At 42.3% G+C, this 22,926-nt stretch overlaps 1 protein-coding gene across 1 annotated transcript in view; it reads right to left on the bottom strand.

The window, feature by feature from the left end:
• Positions 1-20,119, bottom strand: part of LOC133496665 (kelch-like protein 29) — a 173,860-nt gene extending 153,741 nt beyond the window's left edge. The window contains exons 1-2 of the mRNA XM_061812508.1: positions 19,815-20,119; positions 8,575-8,647 (exon numbers count right to left, since the gene is read on the bottom strand). The gene's annotated coding sequence lies outside the window, so the exon portion shown is untranslated. The remainder of the gene's footprint in view (positions 1-8,574; positions 8,648-19,814) is intronic.
• Between the last annotated feature and the right edge of the window lie 2,807 nt (positions 20,120-22,926).

The following is a 22,926-nucleotide window of genomic DNA, read 5'->3' as shown; positions in this document are numbered from 1 at the left end:
CTTGCCGCCCCACCACGATGTTACAAAAATAAAAAAATAGAAAACGTTGCTTTTTTTTTTTTTTTTTTTTTTTGAAAGTGATGCTCCTGCCGTAATCGAAATACGGCGGGATTGAACAAAAAAATCGTCTCGGTCGTGTTTGCACTTGGCGGAGCCCAGAGGAGGAAGAGGAGGAGCAGGAGCAGATGAGGAAGGCGCGCCCGCAGGCCCGCTGACCTACATCGTGACTGAGCGGGGGACGATATTAGCGCAGCAATTAAAGGAGATGACAGCCGTCAGGCAGGCAGTGACGGCGCACAGTCTTCTCTCGAGTGTAATAGCTATTGATTTTGTGCACAAGCAAAACAACACAGCCTCCAGACACAAAGGAGAGGCAAAGAAAGGGAGCACGCAGGTGACTTGTAAGGGGAGGCGTTCCCCTCGGCTCCGTGCCTGGATGCTCAAAATTTGTTGCAGAGATGAGAGGAGAAGCTTGTATCTTTTAAAAACAATAGAATGGAAATCACGCTCAGAAAGTAAGGTTTTCTTTTAATATACATAAGTCGGGAAAAAAACAGCTCCGTAATATTGTAAATCAATCAATTTAGTAGTATGTAAACAAATGTAACTCAATGAACATTGTGCTGCTCTTTCTATTTTGCACGCCCTGGCCACCTGGGGGCAGTAGAATACAGTTAAACAGCGCGGTATACATGGAGACAGTCACATCTCTTCAGTGCTTCAGATGCTGTAATAAATCCTCGGAATCGATTCATCTCCTGTCCAGTGAGGATAATTTGCTTATTTGTATTCCATTAAGGAAGCAGGAGATACTGTATGTTTATATCTCTTATTGAATCAATAAAGTATTTGAATAAACACCGAATTGAGTCACAAACTAAGGAATCATAAGGGAATCGAATCACAACACCCAGGCCTACCTTTGAGTGTTATATTGTCTGTCTAGACGAGTTGCTCTGCCGTTTTTTTTTTTGTTTTTGTTTTTTTTAATTCAAGTATCTGTTGCCTATTTGGTTATGAGACAGATACCATTTTTTTTTTAGCCCATCTGCGTCTTGGTACCACCCGTATGCGAAGGGACCACTGTAAACTGCAAGAATAAAACTGCGATATTATGTGGGGAAGAAAAGTTGCGTTTTGGAGTCTATTAGTAGATATACGGTGAGTTATATTGTATTAGTCATACACATGAAAGATATGGAGACAAAACAACCTTGAGAAAAATCAAGAGTAGCGACCATTTGACTTTTGAGAAGATTGCACATTGTGCTCTTTTTCTGTTGCTGTTATTGCTTCAGTAACAACAGCCGCAACCTGAGAGAAAAGAGCATCACGGGAAATGTAAGCGGAAAAAAAAAAAAAAACACTTATTACATGAGAGCTGCATTTAAAGCGCCTCACAGAGCTGGCGGGCTGAATCCCAGCATGCATCGCTGCTATGCTGAAGTTGTGATCGCATCCTGGCGGGAGGTTGTAAGCTTGACGAAGACAAATAAAAACAAACAAAAAAGCCAAAACGAGGGGAGAGAGAAAAAAAAAAGAACAGCCATATCATACTCAGTAGACGTCTATGTTGCTGCTTTGCAAAGTGCACAAATGACTACTTCCCATTTACAATTTTCTTTTCCGTGTTGAATTCTATTCCACACCTTCTGACCGTCTAGAACGAATTGACTGGATTTACATTATTTCCAAAGAGAAATATAGCTTTGGCTTTCATCTGATTCGGTTTTAGTCAGACTTAATTATATAGGGGCAGAAAAATAAATGTATCAACTTTTTATAAGTTGTCAACACGGTGATAGAATAGCAATATTTTATAGCAGCCATGAGGCCACCTGGTGAACGCGAGGCCCACGGAGGCGTAGAAACGCACTTTACGATCGCCTTTAGGACTACTCTGTGCCACATCTGCGTTCTTTGCATCCGTGAAGCTGCGCATGTTTTTCTATTAAGCACGCTTTTATGCGGCGTGCGGCCAGGAATTAGCCGGATCCTTTATGGATCACCCCGACGTGAAATGCATCACGGCTACGAGCGTTCATTTGGAAAATGTGCGATATGTTTTGAAGAATGCACGCACTGGGCTGGTCGGGCTTGTGCACAGCTGTGAACATGCTATAAAACATCTTGAGAGGTGCACACGTGTGCATGTGAGAGAGAGAGGAAAGAATGCAAACATATGTGTAAGGAAGCCATTGTTGCTAATGAAAATAAATTAAAAGGTATCCTTAGTGACCAGATGCCTTCTTTTTTCAATTTTAGGCATCTAGTATACACAAAGCGACCCACAAAGAGCTATTCTTAAAATCGTTCGGAATTCAACTAGTCTTCTTTAGACGGCAAGAAAAACAGTTTTCGTCAGCATTCGGAACAGTAATACCTCACTCCTATGTGTTTATTGAAGACTGTACGCTCACTGGTTGTTTTTTCGTCATTTGAAATAAAGTGGGAAAGAAAATATTATCGGCGGTCAGCACACGTCCTTGGTTCACAGATTTGTTGACTTTTTTTTAAGTAAGCAACACCAGAAAAATAAAGTTTAATTATTTGGGGTTCCATTACTTGAATTGTTATTCTGTTACAAAGAATAACAGCTAATTTTCAAACTATCTTTAGCAACCAGACGTCGATTTCTCAGGACTTACAAAAAGCCACTCAACAGGATTTATTTTTACTCATCCGCAGTTTTACTACTTCAGTCAATATTCTGTCGGACTGTCAAGTAATTGGCCATTTTTTTTTTTTTTTTTAATTTAACCCCAAGTGTAAGTCGTCTTCTCGTTCCATTTTTCGAGCTCTTTTCAGAAAGCAATTCGCCGTCCTTCCTCGGGTCTCTCCGTGCGGCCATTGGCCATCTTTTGAAGTCGCCGTTCCGGCCGTCGTGTTCATCGTTGCAGCGGCTACGCTGACAAGACCTCTCATCGTGACACATAAAACCACAAAAGCTTACCTCCTATTATACGGGAGAAGGAACGAACAAGGTCACAGAAATAATTACCCGCTCACATGACATCGCCCGCGACAGCTCCAAGTCCAAGAGCCTGAAAATAAATACCCGCTTAAGCCGCTCAACAACCTCGAGGGAAGAAGACACCCCGTATGAAAATCAATAGGAAGTCGAAAGTCTTAAATAGGACTGCTGCTGACGTGACGGACACACGAGATGAGAAAATGATTTTTGCGGGATTTGGAGTGTTCGCCGCGACACCCGACAACAGCGCATGAATACAACTTAGCGTCTGACTCTTTCACTTTGAAGAGAACCTTGGATGGAAAAAAAAAAAAAAACAAAACAAAACAGTCGTCGGGCGTTTCATATCTGCGGCGGCGGCTTTCAAAGCCCAAACAAACCGCAACAAAAGATGGAGGAGAAAAAAGGTTTCAAAAAGACTCGCTGGTGTTCAGTAGAAGACCAGCTGGCTCTTTTTCTTCTAATGAAGTCGTTATGAATGCAAGAGACGTCACGTCGCCTTGTTGATTTAAGCCGCGCGGCTCAAATGCGGCTCAAAGACACAAAAACTCGAAAAACCCGTCTTTTAGGAGGGGAAATCTCAGACAAAGCAGAATTTTTCCATTCTTCAGACATGAAAACGCTTGCTCACTTTAGTCACTAAGCTACTTAGCCTATAGCGGCGGCAAAAACAACATGATGACCAAGTGGCCATCGTAAACGTTCCCTGCGCAATTCAAACATCTGTCACTGTCCGCGTGTGAAAATAAAAACAACACAAGATGGTTTCACTTGAATCAGAATACTTCATTTCTTGGTTTACGTTTGCAAAAACAGCATTGAACTGGCTAGCTAGCGGTTAGCAACTTGCATTTTCTTATGTGGTTAAGCGTTAAATGGAATGTTAACAACACAGAAAAAAAAACTATGGATGGGCAATATGGCCGCTGCGAGATCAGCTGTAGTGATTGGTGAAAGCCGCAATCTCTGTTGCTTTGTTTTGTTCGGTCAAAGTTTAATCATGCGAGATTTCTGTCTTGGAGCACTAGATTCTAGATCGCCGGTGGAAAAAACTTGTGGGTGTTGTGCGCCATGTTGAGATTATTGGAACACGCATTACAATAAACTGTTAAATTCCTTTTTTTTTTTTTTTTTTTTTACTTTGTGTGTGGTCTTCATAAGAAAATCTTTTTTGTGTGTACTACGCCTTAGAGAGTATTATACAAGGGGACGGAGCAATAAGGTAAGTCGTGTGATGGTAAAACGCTGCAAATAATGACAGGCAGTCCGAGATTTTGAATTTATGGTCAATGATAGTCAGTTTCTCCCGTTAGGGGTCGCCACAGCGTGTCATCTCAGATGAACGCTCATATTTGTTTGGCACAGTTTTTCCGCCGGACGCCCTTCCTGACCCAACCCCTCTCGGGGAGAAGAGGCCCCAGTGAGATACGAACTCAAAACCCCTGGTTTACCAAACCAATGCTCTAACTACTATGAGCTATGGGGCCTCCATAAAAATCTTAATCAAACCCAAGATCAACAATAACCCCAATCCCGAGCCATAACCAATGACAAGCGGCAGTAATTTGTCAGCTCTGAATGTAGTGACGCTCATAAAACGGAGCGGACCAGTGAAGTCCAGGTTTAAGGACAGGACAGGGAGGCATCGTATAACATCACTTTTTCTTAATCTTCCCAGATTTTCCCCGAAACCCAGAGCCCGGCCTTTGCGATCAACAGTCACAGGATAAATTCACCTCGCTCCGACATAAGAAGACAAGCTTCGTAATGTATGCCGGGTGAATTGCGGCCCCGAGCAGCAGTCACGAGCTGTTGCCGCTTTTGTGAGACGGCCATCCATAAACTACATGCTAGATACCTAAAAGCGCTGTCGCAAATCGTCCGCGATGCCTCGCACGCCGCAAAAAAAGTGGCCACTTGCGCGCATTATTAGCCTCGGCGACCCGAATACGCTCTTTGGACCAACTGCTGTGCACCAGTGTGTGTCCGCCTCTTATGATTCCACGCTTAACCACGCGACACCCCCCCCCCCAACATACTCACATCTTAATTTCAGCAGGGGAGACAATAATATATGAAGTAGGAATCATGAGCGAAAAATCTGACCTTCCACATACCTCATCATGACGGTACACCTTGAAGCAAGTTCAAGGGTCACCTCATTACCACCGCCCCAAACACCCTACGTCGGCCATATCTACAATTGTGCTTTGTCAGCAAGTTAGGAAGAGTCTTTTTTTCCCCCCCCTCACTTGGCAGATAATTCATTAAGTACTCCAGCATTTTCTAATGTCATCTAATACAGGAGCTGTTTCTAATATTTCAGTAGCTAAGGGGGGGAAAAAATACACTTCTCGGTATAACGCCGTGCAATAACAATGTTATTACACAATAATACACTAATGCATTTAGAAATTAATATATTATTACACATTAATAACGTTACATTCGTGCCACACCCTATTTTATTCAACAACAGTTTAGTATGGGTTATTTACTTGATGCAAAGTGGATAGGTGGGTGAATAAAGTTGAGGAGAGTCAGTAAGTTATAACGGAATTTCAAATTTTTTTCTAATTGTCTCTCATCAAGTATGTGGTTATTTTCTACAAATAATACAACTGCATAAAAACGATTGAAAATGTATTAATTCTGTAAAAGAATGCTCAACAAAAATTCCAAAACATGAAAAGAAATTATGTAATTTCAAAGGAAATGTTTTTTCTCCATTATTTTTTTAGAAAAGCTCAAATTTTTGAAAATGAAAGCTGTTTTTAGAAAAAGAAGTGGTATAAACACAAAGGTGGCTTGAAGACTATAACATTATTTATTTTTTAAATAAAATACCATTGAATTGTACATACACATGTAGGAAGCTTCTAATTTCATTAAATAATTGATTCAATTGGCTATCATAAACAAATAGAACAAAATGAATGATTTTATTGCTATAAATTTTACAAACGTTAGTCTCTCCTTTCATCGAACCACGTCTACAAACGCCCAAGCCCACGAGTGTCTGGTTTAAAACTCAAACTGTGTCCCTCAAGCACAAAAGTCTGCCGCGCAGTGGCACCGAGCTGCCTCCCGTCACTACCGGTCACTATAATTTACTGCAGCGCTCAGCAGGACGGACGAAGGCCGCGTTTCCCGCGGTGCCCTGCAGTTTTACACCGGCGGCGGGCGAATTCCGCGGCGTGCCTTTGAGCGTCGTTCTCTGCGTGTGACCGGCAGAGACGCTTTTCCTCACCGCGGAGGCTTGTCATTCGTCATTACGCGAGCTAAGCGCCGAGAATGATGCGGCCCGACAGCTGCGCTTTGCCTTCTGGGGTCTCCGAGTAAACGGCACGCGCCGGGCCGATCGCGACCGTTACTTTCCGAGGTGCGTTGTAAAGTAAACGGATCGTGTCTGTCTACGCTCGGCCTACCGCCGAGTCGTTTTGATCTGCGGGGACCAAACAATCCGAGGAAGCCTGAGCAGGGCACGCCTTGTGGGGGTTAGCCTGTCAACCAGAACAGAGCGCTTGCTTGATCGTAAAGCAGTTATTTTGCTAGAGTCGACGTTTTCTTCTTCTTGCCATCTCGTATTACATCGACAAAAATTGAGCGAATTCTTCCTTGGATATAAGACAAGTTTGACTGCGATAAAATGTGTGAGTGCTCCAGTAGCAATTACAACCGCAGAGTCACGTGACCATGAATCTCAGCTTCATCAACCATCTTGGATCAGTGTGTCATACTAAATTTAAGACAATCATCTTGGAAAGTATAAGGACACTAAATCGCGAGAGTGCTCGACCAACAACTAAAACTCACCTGACCTTTAACCTCAGCTGCATTGACCATTTTATGTTGGACAGAATCCATAAAGTTCTTGCTTAGATGTAAGATAACTGTCACTCAGTTTGAGAATGGGAGTATTAGCGAGATCTAATGTGGCGGGTTTAGCTAATCGTGGATATTGTACCAACTTCAAGCTGCATTTTTGCTTGGACGAGAGACATATCAATGAAAGTTGAAAGGAAGGAAAAATTTCCCACGAGTACTCAAATCCCGACTCACAGCATGCACTTGCTTGTTCAGAAAAACTCAGCTCCATGAGCAATCTTCTATCACATCATTCCAAAATGAACAGAAGTCTTGCATAGATGCAAGTCAATAATCCCTTGCAAGATCGAAATTGATCAGATTTCTCTCTGGGGGAGCGCCGACGTGAACCATGCCCTCTCGTGTCCTTAAAGCTCCGCTAAATCAACCTTCTTGGATCACCTATTGTACAAAACTCAAGAGGATTCTTGCTCGAATTCAAGACAGCAACCCCTGAAGATTTGACGATTGCTACATTTGTGAAGGCTAGCAGCGCAAAAATACAACCTTGACTTGAAACCTTAGCAATACCGACGAACTTGCATCAGAGATTGACGCAAAATTGATAAAATTCTTACTTTGCTCCAGGACAACCCTTGAAAGTTACACGATCGAACTGATGAGTGCTAGAGTGCCGACGAGAACCACACGCTGCTTGTGAAACTGTTAAAACTTAACAACCGCTCCCTGATATGGCGATAGGATCTATCCAGGGACCTGAGCACGAAATCTGGATGGGATCACTGACCGCAACAACCCCCAGAAGTCAGTTGACTTCTGGGTAATTCCGTTCTATCGCGTCAGCAGCTGCTGAACTACCCCCTTTCCCAGGGTCCTGACTTCCCATCTCTAAATGACCCGAGATCAGACTCCAGCAATGGGCAACAGCTCCACAAACACACTCGCACTCCATCAGTTCCTAGTGACATTTGACAGGAAACAAAGAAACTCGTTTTGCAAGAAACCGAGCGGCATAAATGGCACCATCTATCGAAGTAATTCTCGATAATCGGCCACCTTTTTCCACTGGAGCGGAACACGGATATGAATAAATAAGCCCGAGATCAAGAGTAGTAGCGGGTGTAAGAAATGGGACCTACTACCCTTTTCCATAGGATTTACAACCCATTAAAGAAAATGTATTGCGAGCGTCGACTAGAACTTGCTCCTAAACCAGAATAATTGCTTAGATGCGAGACAATCATCCATCAAAGCTCAAGAATGCTCAAATGTGTGCGCTCGAGCGCCGACTAGAAAAAGGCCCTCGCTAAATTGACCGTCTGGTGTCAATCTCCTTCCCAAAACAACAGAATTATTGTTTCAATAATCTCAGAGCGTCGATGACAAAATTCTTCACATTAAGCCTCATGTGCATCCATCAGTTTGTGTGAGATCTTTTCCCAAAGTTTCCAAACCAGCAAACTGCTTGGCTAGCTGCAAGACAAATAACGCCTGAAAAGTTTTCGGATCGTTAAAATCAGTGCATGCTCGAGCGTCGAATAAATCCATGCACTCGCTTCTCCATAAACCTTAGCGACATCACCCTGCGAGGATTGTCTCTGGAAAGTTCGCTTTTTAAGTGTTACCCGAATGTCATCAAAAATTTTTTTACACTTTTTAATCGCAATTCTTCGTACCAAAGTCAAAAACCATTTTTTTTTTTTTTTTTTTTTTTAAACGACGCACCAAAAACGCCATTCTATGTATCTTTAGCATAATTCAAAATGTCTTACCTTCAGTCTGTGGCGAATGACGGTGATGCTCATCACAGACAAGTTACATCCGGTACGTATTTCCGTGGCACACCTGCGGAGACGACAAAACTTTACAACTTGACGACGAAAACGATTATCAATCCAAAGGTCGGTGTGCCAATATCCTCGAGCGTTGGCCTCCGAATGATGAAAATGAGGCACCTCTTTTGCTCAGATTAAAGAGAATCTGCATCTGGAGATGTATTTGTGCAATCGCCGCAATCTGGAGACCGGATAAACGACTCTGCCGGGACCGGCGGCGCCGACGTCCTGAGAGGACATTAGCGCACCGCGTCAGGTAATTGGGCGGCGGTAAAAAGGTCAGAGCGGAGGCGTGTGGCTGCAAAAGTCGGGAAAGCTCTCAAGGGATTGGACGCCGTCGCAAAAATGAATAAAAGATATTAAGTCGTATGGAAAAAACAGAGTTAGGACGACAAAGGTTTCTTCGTGGAGTTTAAGATGAGAGTCACGATGGTAGAGCAGATGAGGGCGGAGGGGAGTACTGATGAGACAAAAAAAAAAAAAACGACAGATTTATGAAATTTAAAGAAGCAACAATCAGTGAGGAAAAAAATGACATCGGGCTGACTACAAATATGGCTTGAAGGTGTGGAAAAATGGATTATTTACAAATGTGTAACCCTCCCATAACGGGGTAAAAGCAATCTACGAATACCACAGTGTAAAAAATGATACTATGGTGTAAAAAAAACAAATGCTGCATAAATATCTAATATTGTGATGTAAAAACAGAACATTACAGTGCAAAATTACAGTTTAAAACCATGACATCCCGCTGTAAAAATGACATTGTAGTGTAAAAAAAAAACAATATCACGGTGAAAAATGTTGCAGGATTACGACAAAAAAACATGACGAAGCAGTTTAAAAATGGAACAATGAAGTGGGAAAACATATCATCATGTAAAACATCACATCACAGCAGAAAAAAAAACTGACATCATAGTGGAAAAGCATGACGTTGTGACATAAAAACACATCAGTGTGGTGTAAAAACAACATTACGCAATAAAAAAAAAAACCACAACATTATTCCGTGTGAATATAACCTGACATGGTAAAAATACGACATTGTGGTGTGAAAACACAACGTCGCGCTATTAAAAACGCATCATTGCCGCGTAAAAACACGACAATGTGGTATAAAAACAATTCATCGCGGTGTAAAAAAAAAAAGAAAAAAAATAATCAACGTTTTGGTGTAAAAAGGGGCGACGCGGTGGCGTAAACGCGACGCTTTGGCTGTGTCGGCGTGCGACTGCGGGGGGAACTCGCTGTGCTCGTCTTAACCCGGCGGAGAGACTCGAGTCTTGCTGGGATCAGGAACAGATTCCACATTCAGCCCCGAGAAGATCCTGAATAAAGCATCACTCACCGCAGACGCGTCTTACTCCTCACTTAACACTGACAAGCCACAGTCAGTCCCCCCGCATATATTTCTACACCTACGAACGAATAAAACACAGACTCGAGCGTTCCCTCTTGGGTGTTTTTCTGGGGGAAAAATAGGCTGCAATGCAAATAAGAAGCATTCAGCAGCTCCAGTTTGACAGCGTGCAAAAGAAAAAAAAAAAAGAAGAATGAGTGAATCTTTTTTTTTTCTTCTTCTTCTTCCCCAGCCAGTGTTTGTAAGAGTGCCGGAACGCCAGAATCCGCCGCTGCCGGAATATCGGCAGTGACAGTTTTTTCCCGGCAAAACTTCTCCAAGTGTTAAAAAGTGAAAGACTTAATAATAAGAGTGTGGAGGACGGACGGCGGCTTTCGGGATGAAGTCGTGTTTCTCACGACTCGTTTGTGATGATTTTTTTTGGGGGGGGCGGGGGGGGCACACAAAAGTGCCTCCTGGCAAAATTCTACCCGGGGGGGATTGTTGCACGGAGAAGTTGGCTGGGAGAAAACGGCTTCAGTCTAAAAAGCAGAAAGAAAAGGAAAAGAAAAAATGTTGCAAAAAGGACCTGACTAAATATGAATAATTAAATAGGATTATATAGGATCCATACACTAGAACTTTCGAGATCAGTTCCCACGATTTTTCCAGCGACTTTAACTGTATTACATATTTACAGACTTTTTTTTTTCATGTTTTCGGGGTATAAATTTGCAAACTTTAAATTGTAAAACAAAGTTCACATTCACATCATAAAATCACGCTATGAGCAAATAAATGTTCCATGTTTTATAAAGTGCCATGTTATGAAGTGCTATTTTTTTCCTTATTAAAAACACAAACTAGGTTTTTTTTGGGGAGGCGGGGGCTTGAACGGATTAATGACATTTCTATTCATTTCAATGGGGAACGATGATTTGTGTATCTCAAGGCAACGCTCTGCATTAAAAATACAGGAATATTTAATTTCAAAATAATGTGGCAGGTGTGCAAAATTAATCGATCCATCCATCCATTTTCTTTGCTGCTTATCCTCACGAGGGTTGCGAGTAGCGCTGGAGCCTATCCCAGCTGTCAACGGGCAGGAGGCGGGGTACACCCTGAACTGGTCGCCAGCCAATCGCAGGGCACATTGAGACAAACAGCAGCATTCACAATCACCCCTAGGGGCAATTTTTAGAGTGTGCAATTAATGTAGCATGTTTTTGGGATGTGGGAGGAAACCGGGGTGCCCACCCGGAGGAAACCCACGCAGGCACGGGGAGAACATGCAAACTCCACACAGGCGGGTTTCGGGATTGAACCCGGGACCTCAGAACTGTGAGGCCAAGGCTTTACCAGCTGAGCCACCGTGACAATACTATGTCATGAATAGTAAAGCGCAATTACGAATGATGCAAATGTGAGATATCTTTGCAATAAACCAGCGAGAAGCACCTCTTGTAAACGGGGGAGACAAAAATCTCATCGAGCGGCAGAATTAAGAAGCCCGCGGGGGGGGGGGGGGGGGGATGGGTTGTAGCCACCATGAAATGAGAGATGCTTCCCCATTAAGTGCGGGCGTCATTAACGAGCTCATTGACTTCTCCCTATAGATGTACATTTTGCCTCCTCTATGCGCGATAAACAAAACCTCAAGTAACAAAGTCACTTAACTAACTTTAGCTGGTCGGACGGCTTTCGCGGCAATAAATCATCCGCGTAATCTCGCATCGACCCGAGCCGCCGCTCGACTGTGAAATATGCCGGTGGGGGTTGGGGGGGCTAATATAAAATAGAAGGAAAAAAAAAAAAATCAGCTTTTAATCAGGCGAGGTCAATTGAGACCTCGGTGATGTCAGCGGGTTCTCGGGGACAGATGCGCCCCCTTCAAAATGTTTCTTCTCCCGTCGGGCCCGGACATCCGATATCCCGCCCGCGCCCCGGAGACGTCGTAAAGTGAGTGGCGGGCAGCCGCGTCGGTCACTTTATCACAGCGTGCGCGCGAGTCTTTAAAAATGAGCCCGCCACAACCCTTCACGACTTTCCTCATCGACGTCGAGCTCCGAGTGAGAGTGTCAACGATAAAGACGGGATGAAGCAATTCGTTGTGTTTTCGGAGCTTAGAGTTGACCCATCAGTCGAGGGTTGTGCTTCCCCGACATTTAGTGAGCCAAGGCGCGTATTTCATATCGGAAGAAAAAACGTATACTGCATAGTGCTAGCATGACGTACACGTTTTTAAAAAGCGTTTTACGAGCTGGCCTGTGGCGTGCGATGTGGGGACGGGGGAGGGGGGCTGGGCGTCCACCCAGACGGGGGGGCCGTCCCCCTCGCCCCCATTGACGACGGGCCTTTCGTGTTAGTTCTCGCTGCCTGGTAGACCGTAAAAAGCGGCCCTGCCTCGATACGCATTTGCATAGATAAACGTTATTAATCCCATACGGCCAAAATCAGATTAAATTGCGTTCGAAAAAGTTACGAGCGTTCTTTTCATTTCGAGTTATCGTCTCATTCGCCGGCTTTTAATCATTTGTCTGCCGCGGCGAAGGAATAAACACGTAAAAAGCTTCTCCGGGCAAACGTCTCATTTGCATCCGTGCCTCTTGACTTAAGAGGATACATAAATCATATTTGCGCCAAGGTGTAGGTGCGCATTTTAAATCCTATCTTATTTACAGCCCCTCTGCCTTCGTCGTGAAATATTGGCGGCGGCACGGCCGAGCCGTCTCACGCCGGCCCGTTGATGAATGAACGCCGGCGCTGGATTTTTTGCTTGCGTAAATAAATACCTGCAGCACAAAAGCATCGGGGGTCATTAATTGTCCTTAGTGATTACTTCAAGTAGCGTCTGGCTGGTAACGGCAAATCCAAACGCACGCTTCCTGAACCTTCATTAAGACGAGCAATGCGGGGCTAGCTCAAACGCGAGCTTTTCATTAAAAGCGACAAGCATATGGCGCCCGAGCCGTCGGCGGCCGACGTCCGCCGTTCAGCGCTGCCGTTTGTCAAACGCGAAAAGTGCCACGAAAAGCCAAAGACGAAAAAAATGAAGATGCCGGAATAGCCAAATGAAAAGTGCGCTATCCAACCGTCTGGTTCAAGTCAAAATGGCCGACTTCCTCTTCAGTTTCAGGCTAGGGTGTCGAGACTTTTTCATGCGTCGGGTTACGATAGACCAACGTGTCCACTTCCGTGTCACTTGGTGTAACTGTTGTCTACTAACAACATACAGAAGCAAATTCATGCATTGTAATTTTGAAGTCAACTTTGGGGGTGTGCGTATTATTCAATGGGTGCGCGTTATACATGACAAATGACGGGAACTAAAATAATCCCGACTTTTCATTAAAGTGGCCTTCCATTTCAACTTTTTCCCTCAATTATTCACATTTGCGATTATTACAATGAGATATCCGCGTCGTTCTGTTCGGGTTTTTTTTTTAAACTTTCAGCTTAAATAGTGGTCGCACAAAGTTGAAATAACAACCGCAGGGAACGTCACCGGCGAGAACGCCGAGCGGATAGACATGTTTTGCCAACCCGCCCGCCCCTCCCGTGTGCCCGCGGCCATCCCGCTGTGTCATCATATGAGGCTAACAGGCTTAAGTGGGCCCCCCCCCCCCGTGGAGACTCTCAAGACTCGGGCCCCTCTCCATCAACTGCCGCCCCCGTCGTGACGCCTGACGAACCCGGACCTCGCAGCGGAGCGCTCGACCCCGAATGTTCCGAAACAAACCGCGTGAAGCGTGAGTAGGCAACGAGGAGCTGTTTATGACATTCAACAGGCGCTTCTCGAAGGAACGATTCTGCAAAACGGTGAGCGAGACGACTTTTAAAACAAGTCACAAGAGAAATGTTGGTAATAATTTGACAAAACGTCTATCAAGGAACCCAAGGACGCTTAACATGACTTCGCAGCTCGCAACGTTTTACCAATGAACAGCAATTACCGTAATTTCCGGACTATAAGTCGCGACTTTTTGTCACACGTGTTCAACCCTGCGGCTTATGCAATGATGCGGCCAATTTATGCAATTTTTCCTAACGGCCGCGAGGGGGCGCTCGAGCAGAAAAGGTAAAAGTGAGATGGGTGGAATATATATGTTGAGGAAGACGTGGGCCTTATAGACAGGTGCGGCTTATGTAGGTACAAAATGGTTTTTCCTTTATAAATGTACTGGGCGAGTCTTATAATCAGGTGCGGCTTATAGTCCAGAAATTACAGTCACTATTACATACTAAAACTGCCTGGTAAAGAAGGCCACATTGGACCAAATTTCATGTTGCTAAGTAAAACGGGCTTGGACTGAACGTAACTTTATAGAGCTTCGTTTGGTCTTGGGTCTTCTGAGGCCCAACTTCGAGCCACTTTTGTAAGCTAACTCACGGTTAACTTGTCTACCAAATGTCATGCTGATATTTGAAACCGGGCGGCACGGTGGCTCAGCTGGAAAGCGTTAGCCTCTCAGTTCTGAAGACTCGGGTTCAATCTTGGACATGTTCTCCCTGTGCCTGCGTGGGTTTTCTCCGGGTGGGCACTCCGGTTTCCTCCCACATCCCAAAAACATGCAACACTAATTGGACACTCTAAAAATTGCCCCTAGGTGAGATTGTGAGTGCAGCTGTTTGTCTCCATGTGCCCTGCGATTGCCTGGCGACCAGTCCAGGGTGCACCCCGCCTCCAGCCCGTTGACAGCTGGGACAGCTCCAGCACTCCCCGCGACCCTTGTGAGGATGGGTGGATGGATGGAACGTCGTGGTAAACTCGATTGTCATTTCTTGTAACAGTAGTTTTAAAAACAGTAAAATGTCAGGTAAATCGTTTTGTTGCAGTTTATTTTTACTAAACTAAAACTCATCTTGATCCAATTTTGTTTTATGTAAAGTCATTATTATTAGTAGTATTGTAAAGTATTGAAAAAGGCAATTCGCCACCGTGTGCTCAGGCCCCTAATGAGAAATGTTGTTCATTTGATGGCCGCTATCACCAATACCTACATTAGGTGCGTCTAATACATTTATTAAGCGGTGCACGATTAAAAACACACTTAAATTAATCAACCCGAACACTCCTGTGACTTTAAAAAAAAAAATAAAAAACAATAGAAAGCCTCAATCTAATTGAAGCCGTCAACGTTGTCTAGTTTCTGGGGAGGGGGCAGGGGGTGGTGGTGGTGGTGGTGGGGGGGGGGAATCCTCTTTTATCACGTAATTAGCAGGCGGCGCACGTTGCGGCCAACCCGAGCCACTTCCATCCGACGCGCTAATCAGCGCCGGCCGGCACTGGACGACGCGTCGTGATCAATGACGGCCACTAAAGCGATCAGCGCGCGGAGCAATTAGGCTAAGTGCAGGTGGGCGCTGTGTTGCTGGATACAAATGCGAGCACGTTGGGGTTTCTAAGACATTTCACTCAAGCCATCGCCTCTTCAGCACCATTAAGTGTAAAAGGAGTTTCTTTTTTTTTTTTTTTTTTTAAAAAAAAAAAGATGCTAATGCTAATGAAGGACTTTTACTTTGTCGAATTGCTTTTTGCGACACTCTTGTTTGCACTAAATCAGCTGTTTGAATCACTAAATAGACAGATCCGATCTGAAAAGATGAATATTGAAGGATTGCACTTAACGTGTTGCGCTCGCCGGAGTTCGGCAAGACGCGGCGACCTTCACCACTCGAGAGGCGCCCAGTGAGCAAAAAAAAGTAAATAAATACGCAGCCGAGCGCATCGATGAATTCATTTTTTATTTTATTTTTTTTAATAATATGCAAAACATTTATTTCATTGGGTTGTTTCACTTCCATGAGGTGTTTTACATTTCTATTATAGTTTGCTGTCGCAACATGCGGATGCTGGATGTGTAGCTATATAAAATTTGGGAAATTATATATTATTATATCATTATTACTTACTTTTTACTTCCTATTATTATTACTTACATTACTTATCATTGCATTATTGTCATTATTATCACTATTATATACAGAAAAAAAAATTTAAAATATTTTTTTCCCAAGAAAAAGAAACAAAAAATGGAGCTACATGGTGCTTTAGATTGAATAATATAAATTTTGGTTTTTTTTAATTGTTCAACACATACTACACACACCTGCCAATTAACTGAAAAAAAGGTGAAAATAAGGTTAAAAATAATCAAAACATTAGAAAAATGAAATAAAATATTGGTAAAAGTAATGATCATCTTTGATTAAAATGAAATGTAAATAATGCAATAATCAACACAAAAATAAAGGTTAAAAAAACGAAATAAATACAAAAATTGGGTAAAATTCGAAGAACTTCCTTTCTGACGAGCTCTGTAAAAGGCAGAATTTTTATTGTGACTCTTATATGATTGCCCAGGTGTTCCTAATGAAAGACTGTCTAATTAAAAAAAAAAATTAGCTTTTCAACTCTGCCTGCATTTTAACGCCTGCTAACATTTGCTACTACATCGCTGATGCAAACACAAGCATTATGAACATAAAAAAATATCTCACGCCACCACAGATTTTACGAGGAATGTTGGGACCGCTTCACTTTTTTTATTTTTCCAAATCACGGCACACGGCCTCAAATCATCATCACTGGCGACCAATCCAAGAGCCCGCACAAACTTTTGTCACAACGTCTCGCTAATCTTTCAGCAACCGCTGTCGGATGCCCAGAAACACGCCGAAGTAGGTGGGTGGGCGATTCCGTTGCGGTTTTAACAGCGCAAAAAACAGACATCGCTAATAGTACGAAAATATGTGTATGTTAGCCAGTAGGCTAGTACCTGTTCACAGAAAATATAGTACTGTAATACATCATGCGGGACTGTACCATTTGGATTCTGGAGCGGGGAGACACTTTTGTTCAGATATTGATATTGAAAATAAATTCCTCTAAAACAGCCAAAAATACTGTAATTTCCAGCCTATAAGCTGCGGCTATTTTGTGCATTTTTTCTAGCGGCCGCAAGGGGGCACTCGAGTGGAAAAGGTAAGAGTGAGACCGGTGGAATATATGTGCCGAGGAAGTGACTTTTACCAGTATTTTTTTTTTTAACCGGCCCTGTTAGTGCTGCGCTATGCTAGTGTGTTGCTGCCGCGTCTCGGTGAATTTTACATTGTTGTTATTTTGTTTTTTTTAACCGGCCCCGCTAACGCCACACTTGCATTAGCTGCTGTGTTACTGCCGCGTCGCAGTGATTTAAGTTTTTTTTTTTTTTTTTTTAATCAGCCCTGTTTGTGCTACTGTGTTGTTGCTATGTTAAACTAAGCTAAGATATTAAAATTTTGAAAAGTCTTTCTGTGTATCATTTTTCTTTGTAAATAGCTCGTGTTTCAATGTGGGCACTTGCGGCTTTTACACAGGTGCGTCTTATGCATGTACCAAATGGTATTTCCTTTCCAAATGTACTGGGTGAGAGAGAGAGTGTCTGTAGTTTAGCTCACAAGATAACATTTAGTTTAATTTCAAAAGGATTAAAGCAATTATAATCTGAGGCACTTCTGCCTCAGATGGCAAAAATAGTAAATACATTCCGTCAAAATAAGAAAACCTAATGAAACGATTACCGGTAATTGAATGAGACCGTACCATCTGGGTTCTGGGGCGGTTCCGCTGGACCTCAGACTGCAAAAAAACTAAAATGGGTCGGCGCCATATTAACGTTCGCCTGTCCGTATGTTAGCTGGCAGGAGTTTTCTTGGTTCATTAAGATTGCGAAGATGACTGCCATTAGTATTTTGAAATGGGGAAAACTTCTAGAACTAGTGCAGCGGAAAAATTTGAAAATAAATTCTACAAAAAATAATTGTAATAAGCAAAAGGCAATTATAAAGGCAGTGTTTGTTGACATTGACTATTTACTCACTGGTTTGTAAAACATTATGAACAAACTGTCGGGATTGTACCATTGACCATTCGGGGCAGTTTTGAAATTAAATTCCCCATTCTGCACTTTCGTCCCAATTTCTGCTTAATATTTACCAGGTTTTTAAACAAAAATTGGCCTCAACCCATCCTTCGTCATACCTTGGTGCTTGGCGGCAGTCATAACGACCACAAAAAGGCCCTGGTGGGGGGGCGGCTATAATTTGCTGAGCGAAGCGTCAACGGGAGCCATCGGGGTAATTGGATAAATGTCTCCGGTCGGACCTCCAAATGAATTCCCGGGCTTGGGAGGAATTCACATCCGGCGAGGACCGGTTGCCCTCAAACCGGGAAAGAACTGTACTGTACTGTACATAGAGCAGAGATGGCAAAATTACTTGCACTTTATAGTTAAGTACAAGTACGGATAATTGGGTGGAAAAAAGTACTCATTCAACTCAGTAACCGTAACAAAAGAAAAAATAAAACATATCTACCTTGTATTTTGTCACGGTCGGGTGGTAACCACATATGCCCAAATATGGTTATCATAACATTTCCTCCACCCCCACAGAAATCGATACTATTGGTCTATTCCAACATCATTTTTGTTTTTTACCCTCCCCTGTAAAAAAAAATATATATATACATATTAATATCAGTATTGAATACTTGCTGTAAAACTCCGCCTCTTCTTCAGTTCGCGGGAGCCGTGCAGGGTTACATCGCCTCAAGATTGGAAGTCTGCATTGCCTTCTTCAGACGATGTTTGAGTGAAAATAGGCTAAGCGTTTTGCGAAAAACGGTATTATTGCTTCAGTGCAAACGGAACTGTTCAGTCGTGAAGGTAAATGTCGCGCACGTTCATATCCGGATTTTACGTAGCTTAGTCAGCTCATCGTTTTATTAATTGCATCACTTGTGTTTCTAGGACTCGAACAATTTTCTTAAATGAGCTGATGGCTAATATCTCGCATCTCCTGTTAATGAGATCACTCCCTGGGTCACGTTCCTCCATTTTTCCACCTGACAAGACCCCAAAATATACATATTTTACCTCATGAAGCCATCTTTGGACGTTGAAAAAAGAAACAAACCTATTTGGACAAACTAAGGTGCATAAAGTTTGCAAACGCAAAGTCAAAAGTCGTCTGAAAAGATCTAAAAATCTACTTTGTCACGCCGCATATTTGTGATGACGCTCATAAACGCATCGGCGGCAAGAAGTGAGGCTTGGCGTGGGTTGATAAATCATGCTAAATATGGAGGCCAGTTTATGATAATACCCATCAGTGGAGTCAACGTGACGCCCGGCGCTTTCTTGGCTGAGTCCGGCGACGACTAAATATAGACCCGGTTAAGAAGTTGCTCCAAGAACACAACAAACAAACAAAATGGTGATGTTTCTTATCATTTTGATAAAGGTTGGAGGCAGAGTTCCTAATATTGTGACCCTCTTAGTGCAGCTACGGCATTAATATGATTCTGTGAAAATGCAAACATTTAATTATCAGCACAAAAAATGTACGTTATTGCATTGTAATGGGGTCCAAAGTGCACTTTTTGTCAGGGCTCCAGTCATTGTTTACATCAGCAGACTTAAAACAATGCAAGCGGAAGACTGAATGTGCTTGGGAATAAACAATAAATCCTAATTATGGCTAATCAATATTTCATCTAGATTAATTCCAAACAATACAAATGTGGATTGATTCTGACTTCCATAAGTCCCTTTAATGAATGGGACCAGCTGCATGAGTGTAACATCTAATTACAGTAATGAAAAGGGATGGATGGAATCTCAATAAAATGTCAAAAATAAAAATGTTATGCGAGTTATGTTTGGCGGTCAGCCTCAGCGGCTGCTCACAACCTTTAAATCTATGGATTGGTACCGTGACAAGTGACCGACTCGCGTCCGAGCTGACGGCCGACAGACGAGCTCCGAGAGGCGGCCGCGGGCTGGCTTACCTCCGCTCGCGGCTCCGCCGGTGCTCGCTTCCCTGGCCCGGCCGACAAGCACCGCCACCAGCGGCTCCGGTTCGGTGCTCCTCTTCTCCCTTCCGACGCGGTCCTTATCCGGCAAATAAGACGCACGGCTGGCGCATTTTTTTTTTTTTTTTTTTTTTTTTTTGTCCGAGTGGGCTCGGAGGAAGGCTGGGGAAAAGGTGAGCTCGGTCGTCGGCGTTGCGGGTCACCGATGTCGGAGGAAGGCTGATGAAGACTGGAAGAAGATGAGCGGCACCGGGCGAAGGAGACACTTTACTCCCGAATAAGCTCCTCCCCCTTAATGTGGTGCGAATCCTCGGGCCGCACACCGGCGCGACAGCATCTCCTACAGGCCATTCGCTGGAATTGCAGGAGCGGTGCTCGCCCCGAGGGAGTTTTTTTTGGGGATGCAAAACTGAAATGTTTGCCTTACTTCGTTTTGGGGAGGATTCCGATGGTCAAACTTCTTCCTGACACTGTTTTAGATTTTTGGGAAGGGTGTATTTTGGGAGATTTTTTTTTTTTTTTTTTGACTGACTGTGCAATTTTGGATGCAGTACTGTGATCATTTTTTTTATTTATTTATACATTTTACACATTTTTTTCTTTAGTATATTTATATATTAAATAACTTTTTTTTGGTGACATTTTTTAATCAACATTTTGGTCTTTTATGGCAATTTTATATATATATATATATAATTTATTATGTATATTAAAATAAATAATAAAAATTATATATATAGTAGGAGTACAACTTCTTCAAATTTATATATGTGTATATGTATATATATATATATATATATGTGTGTGTGTGCGTGTGTATGTATGTGTGTATATAGACTTTTTTTTCTTTTTTTGAGGGGAGGTGGGAGTACAACTTCAGGACATTTTGGGTGATATTTTGCCAACAATATTACAGCCAGTGTTGAGTTAACATTTTTTGTCATTTTTTTTTTAGTGACAGTTTTGCTCAACATTTTATGTATGTATTTATTTGTTTGTTTGTCTATTTATTTATTTATTTATTTATTGTTGTTATTATTAGTTTAGTTTATTTACTGATCTACTTATTTATTTTTATTTACCTATTTATTTACCGGTTTAGTTAGTTTGCTATTTATTTATGTATTTATTTATCATTCTGTTTATTTATTTACTTACTTATTTATTTACCAATTTAGTTCGTTTGCTATTTATTTATTTATCTCTCTGTTTGTTTATTTAGCTATATATTTATTTATTTATTGTTATTTACTTATTTATTTACCGATTTAGTTAGTTTGCTATTTATTTATCCGTCTGTTTATTTATTTAATTATTTTTATTCTGTTATTTATTTACCGGTTTAGTAAGTTTGCTATTTATTTATTTGTCCATTTATTTATTCACTTATCTGTCTGTTTATTTATTTATGGTGTACGTATTGTGGATTTTCGGTCATCTTTGCTCTCACGCCGACTCGCGTTCCGACGGGTTCCGGTGTTTTGAATCCAGGCGGCGCTCTCAATCCAGAAGGGACGGACAGACAGACTTATGGAGGGACGGCGTTTCAAAAGGCGCGCTCGGTCCTCCTTATCTGGCAGGGACTGACAAATCTTCCGCTTGGCTGCGTGCAGATGAAGGCAGAGGTGCTCCAAAAAAAAAAAAAAAAAGCAACTTCAGTAAAAAGGTTCCATTCCAGCAGATCGTCGGCCTTCTTATCAGCAATCCTTTTTCCTCGTCTCGCTTTTTCTGCAGCCGTGCGCTTAATTGACTTGGCGGAGGGCACTCGAGAGTCCCAACCGCCCAAACATATTTCAATCTCATCCCGTCGTGTACACAAAATGTTCATGTCACAGTTTTTGGTGACTATTTTTGTCCCAATTTGTTCTTTTTGTGACTTTTTTTTTTTTTTTTTTTTTGGGTGGTCCCCTTTCGATGACAATGTCTTGCGACAAATTCAAATTTAGATGAATTTCCGTCGTCGCCAGACCGCCGGAGTGACGTGCGAGGGCTCGCTGACCTCTTGACCCCCGAGCTCTCGCTTGCGTCAAAGCACTTCCTGCTACAGCCAGGACAGCTGATGGAGGTGGAATTACACACAAAAACAACATTTATGCTGTCAGACGGTCCGTCTGCGTTGATCCATTATCTCTGTCTGGAAATGAAACGCCATTAATTCACTCTCCAGCGTCGCCACTGAGCTTTTCTTTCTTCTTTTCTTTTTTTTTTTTTTTTGAAGGTTAATTGCTTGCTATTATGCTCGGATTCTTCCTTCAAGGAAAGTAAGACTATTCATGTGGAGTGACACAGTCCGTCTTACGTCGGATAAAAAGTGACATTAAACCTTTATATATTATTGGAGATTGTAATTTGGGGATTTGGGGGTTTTTTTTTGGTCATCATTTTTGAGTTTTTCATTTTCTTTTTCTTGTCATGATTTCAAGTGACTTTTTGTGTATTTTTATTTTATTTTATTTATTTATTTTTTTTTACCATTTTTAGTTACAATTTTTGTGATTTTGGGGCACAGTTGTTGTTTCAGACCAAAAATAAATGACATTACTGGAGACTGGGTGATTTTTTTTTAGGTCACATATCTTGGCGATCATCCATCCATCCATCCATCCATCCATTTTTTTAGACGGTTATCCTCACAAGGGTCGCGGGGAGTGCTGGAGCCTATTCCAGCTGTCATCGGGCAGGAGGCAGGGTACACGCTGAACTGGTTGCCAGCCAATATCAGGGCACATCCCGATGGGTTCCGGTGTTTTGAATCCAGGCGGCGCTCCCTTGTGAGGATAAGTGGCCAAGAAAATGGATGGATGGATATTATTGGAAATTGTTATTTGGGGATTTGTTTTTTTTTTGTCATCATTTTTTAGTTTTTTTTTTCTTGTCATAATTTCAAGTGACTTTTTTTGTCACTTTTTATTTATTTAATTATTTACTATTTTTGGTTACAATTTTTGTGATTTTTGGTCACAATTATTGTGTCAGACCAAAAACAAATGACATTACTGGAGACAGGGTGATTTTTTTTTAGGTCATGTATGTTGTCAGTTACTTTGTTGCAAATTATGAGGGACATTTTTGGGTTAAAAAAAATTGT

This window comes from Syngnathoides biaculeatus, chromosome 23, assembly GCF_019802595.1.
Source record: "Syngnathoides biaculeatus isolate LvHL_M chromosome 23, ASM1980259v1, whole genome shotgun sequence".
NCBI classification, from domain to species: Eukaryota; Metazoa; Chordata; class Actinopteri; order Syngnathiformes; family Syngnathidae; genus Syngnathoides; species Syngnathoides biaculeatus.
This window is presented reverse-complemented; position numbering and strand designations above follow the sequence as displayed.